We start from the raw sequence: 17,926 nt of genomic DNA, 5'->3' as shown, positions 1-17,926 counted from the left end.
ATGGTACAGAATGAGAACCGGGAGGGTAACTGCTTTCAAATATAAAGCTGTCTCTCATACAGATGCACCACAGCCTTATCATGGGGATCTGCCATCCTGAAACCAACAAATTCATAACACCAGCTACTCAGTGGGGGTGTAGCAAAGAAGCAGGTGCTCACAGTTGTTACGCAGCTCAGGCGAAGGAAAAACATCAGGATTTCGAGACACAAGATTGTGGATTATATATTAGCAAACGATATGGATACATTGGAGCCTCACCCGATGGTTTGGTGTCATGTAAATGCTGTGGCATAGGAAGTTGTGAGAAAGGTACACAGACTAAAATGGTTCTTTAAATAAAGTTGTAGTTATAAATAAAAAATATAAAAAAATAGATAAATATCAATATTATACATAAATAATTATAAATTACTTTACTGTTCGCAGTGCCCCTTCACCCACAAGGACGATTCAATTCAGTCTGCTTTGTTGGACAGAAAGTTTTGCCTTGAGAAGAATGGAGATGAGCCCTATACCCTTAAGCGCACACATCCATATTACGATCAGGTAGATAGGTAGATGTTGCTTTTTGTCAATACTGTATAACTCAGTCAGAGAGTTCCTCCTATTAATTCAAGTTCAAGAGAAATTCCTATTCCATTTGTTTTTTAGCATAGATCCAAACTCAACTTCTGGTTACTGAACATAAATCCTGTGATTTGTGTGGACCTCCAACTCCATGGTGATTGAGAGGATCTACCCTGACCAAGACATTTTTACTAACATGCTGCCAAAAGCCAAAGAGTTCTTTGAACGAGGAATCCTCCCAGAGTTAGCTGCGAAATTCTATTCCAAGACACCACAGCCCGAGAGTGTTATCCGTCCACCTGGCAGTTATTGTTTTTGTGGAAATGGTGACCATGGGTTCATGGTAGCAGGTGATAACAAACAATGCCCTTACAAATGGTTTCACCTGACTTGTTTGAAGTTAAACGCACCACCAAAAGGGAAAGAATGGTTCTTTCCAGAATTTCAGAAATTCAAGAAAACAAAGAGAAGAAAAGTGGAAACATAAGTGGATTGTCACAATCAATATTTGGCTTTTAATTCCAGCAGGAAAGGGGAACTTAACTTGATGTCAGAGTTTAGTTTGATAGACTATGAAACTCTTGTAAAAACTGTCCAGAACCTCAACTCCTCCACATGTGGCTTAGACACTCTACCTACCAGTTTTGCCTAAAATCAGTCCTAGTCACTCAAAGGAACAACTGAGTCACACATATTTGTTAAAGCACAGCAAACAGTCACAATTGTACCTAGTGTTGTTACATTTGCACTGCGGACCTTTACATAATCAATAGACATGGTAGAGCCAGAGACTTTCTAATGAGGAGACACAGCACTCAAAACAATCCTCCATAAAAATGCATGGGGCTAGTTGTCTACACATATCCCACCCCTTCCTTGGCAAAACGGCGACATGTGAATACATTGAGCCAATCATATGGTGTGTTGTGAAGAGATTGTGCCAATCATGTGTTGTGAACTCGCCGCTGGAGCAAGATTGGTGTCGTGAACCCTTGCGCACGCACACTTCTGCTGAACCTTAGGGTACCTTGGGGAGTAATGCCAATCAGATACTTAACAGTATTGTTACTTATATGATGAGTAGGTTTGGGCCCTGGCTAGTGGATTTGTGGCTCGTTCTAAGAAAATTTCAAAGCAGTCAATGATCACCACACAGTTTGGAGAGTGCTTTCGAAAGTCCATTGGCATTGTTTTCATTAGTTCATCTCTCTCTGGCCACATGATCAATGGTTTGAGGCAAGCCTACAGCTATGTGCAGAACAATAGCAGTGCGTTTTAAAAAAAATAATAAAGCTCAAAATCCTTAGAATAGCTGTTAATTCCATAATATCTATTTATTTAGGCTAGCGAATAAAAGTTGAGCATAAGGATATGTGGATGCAATTCATTATGTTTTCTATGTCATTAGATGAGGTCAGAAATCTAGGTGTTTTCCTAGATTCCTCTTTGAATTTCAATAAGCAAGTCAGTAGTGTGGTTAAGGGAAGCTTTTTTCAACTAAGACAAATAGCTAAATTAAAGCCCTGGCTCTCATATACTGACTTAGAAACCGTAATCCATACTTTTGTTACATCTAGGCTGGACTATTGTAACTCTCTGTATTTAGGTCTGAACCAATCTACCCTTGCTAGGCTTCAATTAGTCCAAAATGCAGCAGCTAGGCTTCTTACTGGAACAAAGAAACATATGCACATAAGTCCTGTGCTGGCCCAACTCCATTGGTTACCTGTCAATTACAGAATTAATTTTAAAGTTTAACTTTTTGTTTTCAAAGCCCTAAATGGAATGGCACCACAGTATATCTGTGACCTTATAAGTCCCTACTGTCCTTCTAGGCCACTGAGGTCTTCCTCACAACTTCTCCTATCAGTCCCAAAGGCAACCCTTAAAACTAAAGGTGATAGAGCTTTTTCTGTTGCTGCCCCTAGACTCTGGAACAATCTCCCTATAGAAATTAAGTCCTCTCCCACCATCAGTAGTTTTAAATGAAATTTAAAAGACCCATCTATTTTCTTTGGCCTATAATGTCCATTAATTTCTTCCCTTGTTTGGTTGTTTATTTTTATTTATTTATTTTCTTATTTCTATTTCTTTTCTGCATTATATTAACTGGCATCTAACTTTACTGTACATCTTTCTCTAGGCCTATAGTAGTAGTAGTTTCAGTAACCATATGTTTATTTTTATCTACAATCATAATCTGTTTATTATTATTATTATTATTATTATGTATTTTCATTTATTTATTTTTATTTTTTGTCATTTGTCTTTATTTTTGTTTTTATTACTGTTTATTTTATTTCTGAGCACCTTGGGTCAATAACATTGCGTTTAAGTGTGCTATATAAATAAATACGACTGGACTTGACTATTAGATAAAAACAAATGTTCAAAAAAACAACAAATCGTAGAAAATCTTTCTAGGATCATAGAAGAAATGGGTGTCTTGTAATTTTCATTCGGTCGATGGCAGCAAAACAGGCCCATATTGGCCAATACCGATAGCCTGCCGATATATCGGTGCATCACTAATGTTTAATGTGTTGTCGTCTGTGCTTAATGTTCAATGTGGCTCCCTTGAGTGCAAAGCAAATTCCCCTCGGGGCAATAAAGGTTTCATTCATTCATTTTAAATGGAGTTCTATTGGCATAGTAAACAATATTTTTGGGGGTATGCGTGTTTTGAGAAACCAATTGCATATTCACTTGTATTAAACTAGGATGTTCAGTAAAATTAGCTAGTTTTGACACAATACAGAAAATATAATTTTTTCAAAATTAATCGCAGCAATTAACACATTAATTTTGACAGCACCATTGAATTTTACGGATTTGTATGGAGCTGCTACTTCAGTAAACGTGTGTATGGATGCTCTGAGAAAAGAGCAGGAGCCAGGACTGGTGGGATCATGATGTGATTAGGTTTACTGAAACAGTTTATCAGAGTTGATGAAATGTTTTGAATAACTTTTGCCAACACAAAATGTACCTCCACAGCCAGATCCCAACAGCAGAAAGGTCTGTCTACACCCCTGAGCGGTAGAGAAAACAGTAGCGACACTCCGTGAAAATAAGAGACCGCGGAAAAAGATGGGCGCACTTTTACATGCCAATTTCGGGATTATGGGAGTTTTGGCACTGATCACTTGGTCAGATAGTCAATGAGTTATTAGATTATGCCCTCCAGCATCCAGAAATACATCCCACCCTCCTGCGATACAGCCATTCAGCACAGGTGTTTTGGAACTTTTGATCGTGTGGTGGCAACATCAACTCTCTCTTTCTATGGCTGAGGTCTCTACACTACACAAATAAATCCTACCTAGTATGTACACCCCTGAATGTGCAAATCCTGCCCAGGATTGAAACACAAGAAACATTCTCCCCAACAAGAATGCACCAGTGTGTACCCAGTGTAGGCAACTTCCCATATACACCCCTAACAGCAACTGGTCTCCGAAATTTAAATGATTCTTACTACAGCAAATACTCAAAAATGTCGAGCCTGAGCAGCAGAAATGTTGACTGGCTCATACTAGCTTGCTAAAAAAACAGGTTGCAAGTCCAACTTGAATCACATTAGTTTCTTTACAAAAAATAATAAACAAACACATAGGCCTACCAGTCAGTCGAGTTCTCTGTTCCACTTGCAAGACAGGTCATGTGGAAGATCCCAAGGCAGAGATGTCTGAAGTTTGTACTCCTCACAACCTATTTATGAAGATGGATAAAGTCATTTGTAGTTATCCTACACATGGCTTATGGACAATACAAAGACCTACATTTGACCTGGCCAGGTCAAAACTGTTTCATAGAATACTGGTGTTTTTATAAGGCCAGATAGACACTGGCATGATTACATTAAAAAAGCATTCATCTTAAGTTGATGGTGGGTGGGCTAGCTTAAATAGGATAGGGGAAGACAACATTCCAGTTAAGCATTCAATAATGAATACTGAATATTATATTTTAATATATTAGTCTATAATTAATGTGCAGTAAGCAGAATTTAGGCATGGCTGCATTTAGGCATTTTGTGGAATGATGCATCATCATATGAAATTTGCAATGATGTGACTCACCAATCCATGGCCTTAGCCAGTGTTTCTTAACTGGTGGGTTGCGGAACCTGGATATTTGAAGAATGAATTTACTTTTGTTGAGGACAAGGGACAGAAACCAGTGTGTGGTGTGCAGTGAATTGCTGGCACATGAGAGCATGAGACCATAAAAACTAAAACGCCACATGGAAACAAAGCACCCTGTCAAACAAACCTGTCGAGTAGCCTAGGACGAGTAGCCACAGGAGTGTTGCAAATGTTGCAAATGTGTCCAACATCAGCATGTTCCAAACAAGTACAGGCACTTTGAGTGTCCAACGCTACCTCATAGTTCACCGCATCAGTTGGCTTAAGTGCTAAAACATGGGTCGCGACTTAATGACTATGGGAAATTCAAGGTCCCAAGGCCAGGGCAGCTAAGAAATACTCGCCTAAGTGACACGCTCTGTCTGCCACTCATTGTCTGTAGCTGATTGAAATTACATAAGCCTAAAGCTTTGATGTAAGGCGTTATGTTTAGCCTTTGAATAACTTAATGATACAGAAGACAAATCATTTTGTAGAAAGATGCATCATAGTTGATTTGCAATGATGTGACTCAAAAAGTCTTTAGTAGCATAAGTGACATGTCAAGTCAGTTTTATTTTTAAAGCGCACGTCACTCTGTTTGCCACTGTTGTCTAGCTGTGTGGCATTCGGAAACGTCTCTGTAAATGGAAATGGTGTTTTCCAAGACTCAAAAGTGCTCGTCCCAAGGAGAAGCATGAACCTTTATTTTAACTACGTAGAAAACATTATGAACTGCATTCACACATCAGCAGCCTTTTAACTGTGTTAACATTGCAAGGGTTCCCTCACAAACATCTTAAAAGTGACAGGCACTCAATTACAAGACAATCTTAAAGTGACTAACTCTTTCAACCTCAAACCTGAAAATAATTATGACCAATTTGATGCAACGTTTAGATTTAAACTTGCATGTGTTGCGCCAGGAGCAAGCATAAATTATAAATCTATCCCTGGTAAGGACTTGAATAATGGTGAAATTTGACAGTGCTGTGAGTGAACTCATTAAAAATAGTGAAAACAAGTATTCAAACAGTGTGTTAATGCAATTTATATGGATCATGCTGCTGCATAATGTATCTAGATTAGATACATAATATTAATGCTGTTAAGACATAATTTACATTTACCAACTAGGGAGATTTTTAAGCAGTAATGTTAGATTTTGCGAGGCAAAGAAACCACGTGATCAGCTCTGGCATAGAAGGCAAAGATGGCCAGCACAAAGCGATCAGTTGTGTGGCTGCATTTCACCAAAATCAAAGCAGACAGTGCTCTGTGCAACATTTACCGTTGTGTACTTTAAAAACAGGAATTGCGATTAACGCTGAATTTTGACGAATTTGACATCACTGCCAGAGAATATGCAACCAAATAAATAACAGTCATAACATGACAGCATCGTTTCGAATACAGTATGCATAGCGTATAGTCAAAATCGATACAATTCATTCGGCATAACCAAGGACTCATACATTATATTCGAATTGTCCGAAAATAAATAAATTGTACATCTGTCTTGCACTGTTTGCACATAGGTTATTTGTAGGGTTGGGTATCATTTGGGTTTTATCCGATACCGGTGCTAAATCGATACTTTTAAAACGGTGCCGGTGCCGAAACGGTGCCTGAACCGGTACTTTGTTTTTAAAATGTTTTAAATTAATATGGTCTAAAGCATGAATTGCTTTTTTTTTTATTGTTGATAAGACAAATTTGAACATGAAATTGAACTGGCATATTCAATTTACAATATCTCATTGCTCCTACGAATAATACATTTAAATGTTAAAACAGCTTGCCATGCATGCACACACAATGGTAGGCTAAAGCTCTGCTTTCAAGTTTACTCAGTGTGGGCGTTTTGCCATAAGGTATGTTAAAACCGCTTGCCATAAAACTGCCAGGTCATGGACAACGGCATTTGCAAGCAAGCTAATCTACAGGGACTCTACTTTCCAGTTAATTCAGTGTGTTCCCAAATGCTTCAAGAAGTTTCATGTCTTCCCCCATAACACGCAATAGTTTTGAACATGTTAGGCTACATGTCGGTGTTGAAGTGTTTAGATTCCCAACGCTAGCCTGGTAGCCATTTTAACAGCAACTATGGGATATGCGCTAACACCAGTCAGCTGAGTTTAATTAGCGATAACGTACGGAGATGGTTTGTAGCCTCTTTGACAGCTCAGTGACATCAGGTATGTAACCTACATATTTATGTTTTTGCCAGCTAACTTTTAACATAATCTTCATATTCATTGCTATATGGGCCTCATGCACATGAAAGATTAATATCATGCCCTTATGTTGTTTAGAACACACTTTGAAATAAAGTTTTCACCTTATAACTTTGCTGATAACATTTTAAATAAATGCCAGTTAGCGCATTAGCAAGGATATTGTGTAACATAGGCCTACTGTTGATGTTGTTTCATAGCCTTTTGCTTGTGTGTAGTTAGGCCCACTGCTAGATTTTGACAGGAGCTCGTGATATCGCTTTAAAGTAAGCTACTTGGGCTCACACAAGCTGTCAAACACTGTCCATCCACTCTCCTAGTGCACCCCTCTGGTTTATACATCCAGTGTTTGTGTTGGGTAACTGTATCTGGATGTGTTGCTATCAGAGCAAGACGTTAGAGATGGCGCATGACATGCAGCGATGCCTATTAAAAAAAAAAAAAAAAAAAAAAATGCTATTTAAGCACCGAAATGAGGCACCGAAATCCACTTTGTTATTCGATGCAGTTACTACCGTTTGCGTCGGCACCGGTGCCATATTAGAACCGTGTTTCGGTGCCCAACCCTAGTTATTTGGCATATAACTGCGTAAATGTCATTTAACTAACGTTACGGTCACTAGCCATAAGCTAACCTCTACTTGAAATTGCTTGTTCATGCACACGCATGTGCCAGCCTGCGTTAGCCTCAAACCCCTAACTTTGCAAACACGAATGCCATCGAAATGACTTGTAACGGTAACCTAAGTTAGTCCGACTGCATTTAACTCTTGTCTATCGGTATATCGTATACAACATAACTTACTAAATGACAATTCTCCATGTTCGTTTGCAGGTGCTAGGTCGTGTAGAATTTCGGCTGCTCGTGACCTCAAATATGGATAGAGTAGTGCTAATCGATGGGTTTCATCAGGTCCCTTTCCACAGGTGTATTAATCAAGCACCATGCAGTCTGCATTGATAATCAAGGTGCTTGATTTTATACACCTGTGGAAAGAGACCTGATGAAACCCATGAATCGCGAGGGAAAGAATTCACATGTTCAGCTGTGGCGCAGAAGGCAAAGATGGCCAGCACAAAGCGTTCAGCTGTGTGGCTGCATTTCACCAAAATCAACGCAGACAATGTTCTGAGCAACATTTACCCTCGTGTACTTTAAAAACAGGAATTGTCAAATTCGTCAAAATTCAGCGTTAATCACATCACTTCCAGCGAATATGCAACCAAATAAAGAACAGTCATAACATAGTTTCGAATACATTAGCTGCTACGCCTGTAGGCGAAATCGATAAGTTACAATTTATTGGGCATAACCAAGACTTGTAACGTTAACCTAAGTTAGTCCAACTGCATTTAACTATTTAGTCTATTGGTAAATAGAATACAAAATCACTTACTTACTAAATCACAGTTCTCCGTGTTCGTTTGCAGGTGCCAGGTCGTGTGGAAGATCAGGTAATTTCGGCTGCTCGTGACCTCGAATATGGATAGAGTAACGTTAGCCAAAATCCTAGGTGTCATCCATTTACTAGCATTTCTTTGTTTGAATAACGACAACACAATCAAATATATTAAGTCAACTTTGGTAACATTCGTTTCTTTACCACATTAATACTAATACATATAGATTATTTGGCATATAACAGCGTAAATGTCTTAACCTAACGTTACGGTCACTAGCCACAAGCTAACCTCTACTTGAAATTGCTTGTTCATGCGCATGCTAACGTTACGCAGCCAGCATGTAGCCTCAAACCCAACCTTGCAAACTAGAGTAACGTTAGCCAGTCCTAGGAGTAGCATTTCTTGGCTTGAATAACGACAACACAATAAAACATATTCGGTTAGCTTTGGTTACATTCGTTTCCAGATTAATAACAAAATAAGTATAGGAAGAAGCCTATTCCTTCCCATACTAAAATGACAGATGCGGTCATGTGGGTGATGCTAAGATGCTCTAGGTTAGCACGAGGACTGTCTTCAACTTGAACTCGTGACACTCGCGTGTTTTTTTAAGAAAACACTCTTTTCTCGGATGGATCATACAACAATTAACCATGGCTACTATGACAACACAAGCATTACTATGACTAATTAATGCCTTTAACGTTAGAGTACGAGTTAGGTTGCGGGCAAAGCATTCATAATAAATTAACTTACCTCCGCTCACACGAAGCAGGCGAACTGAACTTTTCAGCTAGCTAACGTAGCAGGTGAAACAAACGTCGACGTTTACGCCAACCACACGGCTGTTACTGGTAGATAACACTGCTTTAACATAAAATTGGTTCTCATGCGCAAGACAAACCCTATTTAATACAGAATAACTTTACAACGCCATTGCTCCGCATGGCTTGCGCTACACAAGTCATCCATCCTTCCCTCTGCCCTCATCCATGATGGCCACATCTTGATCTAAACTCGCGCAGCATAGAAACCTTCCGCATCCATGTTTTGCACAGTTGATTTCAACTGAATGGTTAGCTAAAGTTAAAATATGTTTTCAAACGCCAATACCTCACGTATTCTCTGCTTTCACCAAGACGTCGACGGCTTCACTAACTATCATGAAATAAATATTTTAATGTGCCATTATACATTGTGGTTTCAGCGGATGAATTAAAATGTAACAGTTGAGGTAAAATGGCAGCAGCACAGCTGACGTCTCAAAACAAAGTAGTCCACTGTAGGCTGAGTGCATTCTCATAGATGCAAACAGTGGCATCCTAATCACCATTGCCTGACATACATTATGTGTAATAGGCCCTATATAAATAATCATCTATAATCTGCAGGGATGGGCAACTTTGATGATAGAGAGAAATATGTTATCATCACTGTCACAGGGCCAAATGTGACTGTGCGCTTCCACTAATGGGATTTTGGAGAATTAGAGTTACCACCAAGGACCAAATGTATACATATGTATACACTTTTAACATAGCCTAAAAAACACATTACTGAGTGACACTTTTTATTCCAGCACAATGGGCTTTCAAAAACCTGCCAATGATGGCACAAAACTGAAAAGTAACATTAAGTTCAGCAACTTAATTGTAGTGCATTTTTACTCCCATTCCACCTAAGCATACAATTTCCCCTTATATACCTCACCCACAGGTGAATCGTGGTCTCTCCAGGTGGCATACAACAGACTGGGGCAGTATTTACACGTAGCTGGGTATCTGGAAAAACAGTTATATTTTCATATTTTTCCGTTTTTTGCCTTTCAACACAAAAATGCTGAATTAGGCCACTGAAAACAATTATTTCTGAAACCTCTAACAAGTTTTTGGATTGTGACGTTTTCCTCTTATTTAAAATGTTGTCAGGTTTCCGATTGGCCTGATCCGATCTGTTTGATTGATGTGTTCTTGACAACCTTCAAACGGCTGTGTGAATGGAATTATTTTCCAATATGAACATTTTTAAAAATACCAGCTATGTTGCAGGATATGGCCTGAATGTCAATGTTTGTGCACCCAATCCGTATTAGCTGAAACAGAATGTCATCACTGATCCTCTCTTTGAACTTTACCTCATTGTGGAGAAGCTGCTCTCACAAATGTACATGTTCCCAAACATGCAAGCTGCTGCAGGTTTTAGCCATGTTATCATTTCCAAATGCTTTGGCCATTTCCACTTCACACCTCTTCACCATTCCTGCCACCTGACATCTTTGCTTTAGCAAGCTCAAGTGCTACAGAATAAGACGCCTTAAGGGCAGACTCCTGTGCGATTGTGGCTCTAAAAAGAAGGCTCTGTTGTTGGTTGATCTTTACTTTGAGGTCAGCGACAACAGTGGCCCTAGCAGCTCCGGTGTACTTTTCATATTTATTTCTGGTTGTGGTGTTGTAGTGGCAACTTAAGTTTAAACCTTTGAAAGCTAATTTAGTTTCCAAGCTCACTCAACACACAAAACACAGTAAACACTGCTTGCCTTTGTATTCCCTACAGTGTCAAGTGCTTCAATTTATCTTTCAAATGAGTCAAACCATTTGTTTTGAAGGTCTATAGGCTATTAGGTCTATGCACTGCAAAAAATAAAATCTAACCCAGCGTTATTAATCTTATACTTATACCTCTACTTCTGGGGTCGGCAACCCGCAGGCCGCATGCAGCCCTTTAGCCACTCTCTGTTGGCTCCCTGGCTTTGTTTAAAAACATAAATTAATAAAATATTTTTTAAAAATTAATATTAGAAGATCAAAATATCTGCACAACAGTCTTAAGCTTTGAACACGTCATAGGCTGTCACATCCTTGTTTAGTATAGTAGTATTAGGGCTGGGCGATAAAACGATAGCGATATGTATCGTAATAGACATGTAATCGATATTAATAAAAAAATATGTTCGATAGAACATTCGATAATTAAAAGCAACACACACCTCCCGCCTTACGTTGTCCATAAATAAATAGGTTAAATATATCTTGCATTGTATGTGCAACTCTACCAGAGTAGGCGATAGAAGTAGGCCTACCTCAACACAGTCTCTCAATGAGTCCTTGCCCCGTGCACACTCTCTCTCTCTCTCTCTCTCTCTCTCTCTCTCTCTCTCTCTCTCTCTCTCTCTCTCCCTCCCTCTCCCTCTCAACAGGCGCATCCCTCCTCAGCATGCACATGTAATCCAAACATTCACAATCGTGCAAGACGACAGGCTAAATTGTTATTAAATCCGGTTAGCATCATTAACACGCTGCACGAATTTGTTCAAAACTGTTGCATTCAAATTGACTGCTAAATTCTCATATATCATCTCAATCCCGATGCAAATGTAAAAGTATTTTCCAAGACTCAAATGGGCCTGTCCCAAGGAGAAAAAGTATTCATTTGAAACTTAAACACATGTGGGGAAACTGAACAGTCTAACCAGTAGACTATGATAAACTAGCAAATTAAGCTACTTTGTTTACAATATTTCCAGGCTTCAAAAAGTGCGGCTTTTCATTCAGACTTATGTGCACATTTATTTATTTGAGTGTTTTTCATGATTGTGTTGCTATTTATTTTCCCTGTTTGCTTTGATTGATAACTGAGGTGATTAAAATCAGAGGAAGGTTAAGTTTAAAATAAAAGTGTTTAAATTTAACTTTTTTCCCCTTCTGGTCCTTATCTAAAATAGATTTTTTTTAAATCAATAATTATCAATATCGACTGATATGAAATACTTATATCGTTTTCAGCCATATCGCCCAGCCCTAAGTAGTATATATACTGTTTTGATCCCGTGAGGGAAATTTGGTCTCTGCATTTATCCTTATCCATGAATTAGTGAAACACACACAGCACACAGTGAACACACAGTGAGGTGAAGCACACACTAATCCCGACGCAGTGAGCTGCCTGCTACAGCGGTGCTCAGGGAGCAGTGAGGGGTTAGGTGCCTTGCTCAAGGGCAATTCAGTCGTTCCTACTGGTCGGGGTTCGAACCTGCAACCCTCTGGTTACAAGTCCGAAGCGCTAACCAGTAGGCCACCAGTAGGCCACGGCTGCCCCAAGTAGGTCACGGCTGCCCCTTGCATCCCTTTAACTCTGCCATGGCTTGAGTGGACAAGCAAGTGATGTTGTCAAACTCCCTAAAAAGTCGTGGTGTAGGCTGAAACAGATCAATTTAATAATCAATTGTGTTTGGACGAATGTTTGCCTTCACCTCCACTGCGACTGAATTATCGGCAGGATGTCTGATCTGCAGCAACAGGACACGCAAATGTTAAAGACATCTCGAAAGTAGATCATTCTGAGAGCACAGATATCCATGCAGATCAAATAGCCTTGCATGCCATGCAACATTGTGGAAGTTAAAGTTGCCCGGCGATTCAGAACTTTTCCTTTGCTACATTCCTCCAGCTTTCATGAAAATCAGGCCTGTAGTTTTGTGTGATCCTCGGGGAAACAATGAAATCGCTATGGAACATTGCATTTGGACACAGAGCAAAAATGTCTCGTCATGCTTAGCATAGACAGCAGCAATATCCGTATAATAATTGTATTCTTATGATTATTATTACGATTGATACTATTATAATGTGGAGCAACAGTTTGAGCAAGGCAATGAGAATGAGAACCGTTTATAATCAACTGAAAGACGCAGCATTCTATTTTGGACCACTCAACTGTTTGATTAGCCTAAGTTCTGGCCTGTCATTAAATAAAATAAAAAAAAGAAATTTAAACGCATTTGCTAACCCTTGATTCAGGTGATGTTGATAAGCTAATTCAGACCAATAGGCAGTAAACTGCTTGTATTTGAAGGGCTTAAATATTTTTGGGGCCCCCAGAAAGTTAATTTGTAAATTTCTGGTCAAATAATGCCTCTTTTGAAAGTAAAGGTTGCCGACCCCTGCTCTACCTCCATGATGGCCTCCTCTTCTCCTCGTCCGTTTCGCCCTTCCTCGTCCTCCATGACGGTCTCCTCCTCTCCTCGTCCATCTCGCCCGTCCTCGTCCTCCATGACGGCCTCCTCCTCTGCCTCATCTTCTTGCCCATTCTCATCCTCTCCTGATCCGTCTTGCCCATCCTCCTCTCCTCTCCCTTGTTAAAAAAGGTATTAAGTCATGATATGAAATTATAAAAATGACTATGGTTGATGGACACCCACAGCCTGTGATAGGGAGAATTGTACGCAACAAACTCCCCAGGACCTCAGCAGGCAGATGAAGACTCTGAACCAATATTCAACCCCATCTTCCTTGATTTCCCATCACCACCTACACCCAATCACATCCCCACTCAATCAAACTCCCCAGGATCCCCTGTATACCCATCACCATCCCAGCACATGATTTTCCCTGCAAGAATGGAAGGACTGCTGCCAGTAGCCTTGCAGTTTGTTAGTAGCCCAAGACCTTTGGCACCAAAGGAGCGCATGGCACCTCCACAGCCTCCCCCTCCCCATTCAGAAGGATCTCTTAATCAGCAACAACCTCTTAGTTCATATTCTCAGCTGGCATATAGCAGCTGCAGGGGACAATTATATGATGATAGTGTTGTATGATATTCTCAGGGTCCCTGCAATAGAAATGGTACTGACAGTAGTTTTGAGAACATGCCGGGACCCAGTAAGCCTATGACATTCTCTATTCCTGTATTGACAAGTAATAGAAGACAAGTGCATCGAGCTTACAGGGTAAACCAGTCAAATCTCCTACCCGTACCGCAACAACCTCAGATTTCCCCTGTGGGTAATATTTCCCCAACACTTACAGCAAAACTAGCACTCCTAAATATCAGATCTCATTCAAACAAATCATTCTTAATTAATGATTTGATTTGCACACACAACCTTGATTTTTTTCTTTTAACTGAGACATGGTTAGATCAAGCAAACAGTGCTACTACTCTCATCGAAACAGCTCCCCCAAATTTCAGTTTTTTGAGTGCTACCAGAGCAAATAAAAGAGTTGTGGGGGATCAATTTTCAATTTTCAAGATGTCTATTCAGTGCAATCAGTCATCACTCGGTGACTTTACTTGATTTGAATATCTGTGTGCACGCATTAAGTCTTCTGCTCAGATTTTATTAGTGACTATTTACAGGCCTCCAAAACATTCAGCTAAAGTCTTTCTTGAAGAGTTAGGTGAACTGCTATCAGTCATTTGCATAGAGTTTGACTGTCTTATTATATCAGGGGATCTAAACTTGCATGTGGATAATCCTGAAAACAATTATGCCAAGGAATTAATTGCACTAATCGATACTTTCTCCCTAACCCAGCATGTACAGGTGCCAACACACTCTCTCAGCCATACCCTCGACCTTGTTATCACAAAGGGTCTCAATGTCTCTACTAGTTTTCAGAACTCCCGCGGGTCACCGTATTCCCGCGGGATTCCCACGGTATGGGAGTCAATGTCACTGTTTATAACGTGATAGGGTCGGGATAGAGCATAGCAATCAATGGGAGGGTCGGGAGCGGGATGGAGCCGGTGATTAAATTAAAAAAATGACGCTGCAATGCAGTGAGTGCCAAGCACTGGCTGCAGCTTGCAGATCGGGGCTGGGCTCAATGTGGGCGGAGCTTGAACTAAGCCTACATTTATTTCAACACGTCAACACGTCATTCCATGTCATACTCGACAACTCATCGAACTACGGCAACTCTCATCGACTCATCGAAAAATATGTAAGTAAGTTTAGTTTTGTTTTTAGGTTTCATGGTTTAGGTTTTATGCCTGTATTGTTTCCTATATTGTTGCATCAGGTCAAGTCATGTCGGTATCGTGCTTATATTGCCTATATTGCACTCGATAACAGTGATGATTACAGTGGTTACAGTGTGTTACAGTGGCTGATGTTGTCTCCTTCTGCACAATCCTTAGGATCTAGAGTTCACACTTCACTTCACTGCTCAATAAAGGTTTACAAACGCATTCTCTGTGTGATTGTATGTGGTTAATATGTCAAAAAAATAAAAATATGCGGGAAATACGCGGGAGACTCTAACTCTGCCGACGATAACCATGCCCTTAACTACCTACTACTACTGTAAGTTTTTCTAAGATCATATGGAGTTTGTTGTAGATCATGGATAAAGAATACGCCTCTACATGCTTTTGTCTTCGTCTCCCATGGAAGTTTATATATTATTTTGTAGGCATTCATGCCAGACTACAGAATCATGAGCCATAGCTTTACTCATAGTCAGGGATGGGCAGTATTTAGGCTACATGTATTTGAAATACAAAATAGTATTTCGTAGTTTGTATTGTATTGGGTTGAAGAGAAAATGGTTTTGTATTTTGTTAAGTGTGTTTTCGTAGTTTACACATACTGTCAAATATTTTTGGTACAGCAAAACAATTTACCTTAAACTTTAATTTACATAGACATGTTGTGATCAGAATATTGAGATTCAGGAAGAATATATCCACCAATCAAATAAATTATACAGCTTTGACATTCAAGGGTACATAAAGGATCGCCTATGCCACAGAGGAAGACTGCCTATCAGCTGATATGGAGCAGAATTTTGTCAGCTGTTTATTCTTTCCTTTTGATAGCCCTGCCATGTCCCAAGCTGTCGAATATCAATGTCACAAACTTACATGCAAAACCTAGGTCACTGATATTTGCTGGGAGGGGTTGGTATTTAATTATATAGTGTTTTCATAAAAGGCTGTGTCCATAAACAGATAGACACAACTTATTTCAAAGCCTAGCACATCCTTTCTTGCCAATAAGATCAACAATGGTCATGGTGTGCTGTATAAAATCCTTAGCCATTTGCAATATGGGCAACTGCCAGGATGCATTTATCAGTGTGGATGGTGATTTTTAGGATACTATAATGCCAGGTTGTATCGTGTTGGTAGGCCTAACAATGAAACAGAGAATGCCCTCCTGTTGCAGCATTTCTTTACATAGAATGAGAGGAACAGTGGAGGCAATGTGTGCCAACGTTCCCTGCATTCTTAGTCCAGTTCAGTGTTGGTTTGTCTTTATCACACACATACACACACACACACACACACACACAACACACATACCCACTCACTCAACCACATGGTTTCTTACTTACCCACACTTATAAGTTTGCCTGTTTTTGGTAGAACTTTGGCACAACTTTGACTGTGAAGACCTCCAAAGATGATACACAACACAAGGCACCTTTCTGAGCAATGGACAAATGGACATGATCATCCTCCAACTGGAACACTCTTATGGACAATAATGTTAAACAAGCATTATGTCCAATGCTTATTTTCCTTGATATGTAGAGACACATTAATGTGTTATTGGAGGGTGAGAGTCCCGAAATGAAAGAACTGACCAGTGAACTGCATCAGTGCCCTTTTTTCCCATAGGCAGCAAAGTACATGGTCAACAACCACTTGAAGGGTCATGCTTCAGTCAAGCACAAAGGTAGGCCTACCATCTTGTTTCTTTGTATGTTGAATACAGTGTTTAATTTGATGTTACATCTTTTGACCCCAATTCTTTATCCCAGTGTATTTAACTACTAAATTATAATTTAATTTTATAATATAATGTGTAGTCATCCACCTGTGCCTCAAAAGCAGTCTGTAGTACCTACACAGCACCCACCTGTGCCTCATGAGCAGTCTGTAGCACCTACAGAGCACCCACCTGTGCCTCATGAACAGTCTGTAGCACCAAGGAGAGGTTTTTGGCTTGTGTGTGTATAGACCCTTTCAACAATAAAAACAAAAACAATGCTTGAACGTTCTATTTGGTTCCCAATCTACTTCCTCTGCATTAAGATAACATATGTAACGTTAAAACGGAAGCCTTGTGGGGCCAACTATGATGCTGATAATGGAACTCTCTTGAAAGGGTCTATTAACGTTTTTAATGTGACATATTCTAGGTTCTATAGCTTTGTTTACATCCACCTGGTAGGCAAGGGACAAGTTGAACCCATTGAACATCGTTGTCTGCAGCTGCCTCTCAGTAGTCTACATCTCTGTATTTCAGCAATGTCAACATTTCAGGCATCAATAAAGGTGATGATGAAACTTTATCCCATTGTTCAATATTTGATAGCCTGTCACAGGAACGTTATTTCGCTAAAATCGCCCTGATTTGGTGCATTGATCTGTATCGATAACGTTATGGGAGAACCTGCACGTAGCCTATGGTAGCCCAACTTTTTTTCTCTGTTCAAAACTTGGTTTACACGAAGACGATAGACTTTCTTAGAAGCTGTGAAATTTGGCCAGAAAGGAACATGTCTTCCCTCTGAAAGTTGACACAAAATCAAACAATATTTGATCTAGGGCTGGGCGATATGGCTGAAAACTGTATCACGATATAAGTATTTCATATCGGTCGATATCGATAATTATTGATTTTTAAAAAATCTATTTCAGATAAGGACCAGAAGGGAAAAGTTCAATTTAAACACTTTTATTTTAAACTTAACCTTCCTCTGATTTGAATCACCTCAGTTATCAATCAAAGCAAACAGGGAAAAGAAATAGCAACACAATCATGAAAAACACTTAAATAAATAATTGTGCACATAAGTC

The 17,926-nt window shown here is 39.6% G+C and overlaps 1 long non-coding RNA gene across 8 annotated transcripts in view; it reads right to left on the bottom strand.

Moving 5' to 3' along the window:
- Nucleotides 1–9,482, bottom strand: part of LOC121702623 — a 31,123-nt gene extending 21,641 nt beyond the window's left edge. For 5 of the 8 annotated variants that reach the window (XR_006029025.1, XR_006029282.1, XR_006029335.1 and 2 more), the window contains exons 1-4: nucleotides 9,095–9,482; nucleotides 8,332–8,410; nucleotides 4,653–4,699; nucleotides 4,193–4,281 (exon numbers count right to left, since the gene is read on the bottom strand). This is a non-coding gene — a long non-coding RNA (uncharacterized LOC121702623). The remainder of the gene's footprint in view (nucleotides 1–4,192; nucleotides 4,282–4,652; nucleotides 4,700–8,331; nucleotides 8,411–9,094) is intronic. The other 3 variants (XR_006029179.1, XR_006029231.1, XR_006029127.1) reach the window with 3 other exon arrangements.
- Between the last annotated feature and the right edge of the window lie 8,444 nt (nucleotides 9,483–17,926).

The sequence above is a fragment of the Alosa sapidissima genome, chromosome 1 (genome assembly GCF_018492685.1).
Source record: "Alosa sapidissima isolate fAloSap1 chromosome 1, fAloSap1.pri, whole genome shotgun sequence".
NCBI lineage: Eukaryota > Metazoa > Chordata > Actinopteri > Clupeiformes > Clupeidae > Alosa > Alosa sapidissima.
This window is presented reverse-complemented; position numbering and strand designations above follow the sequence as displayed.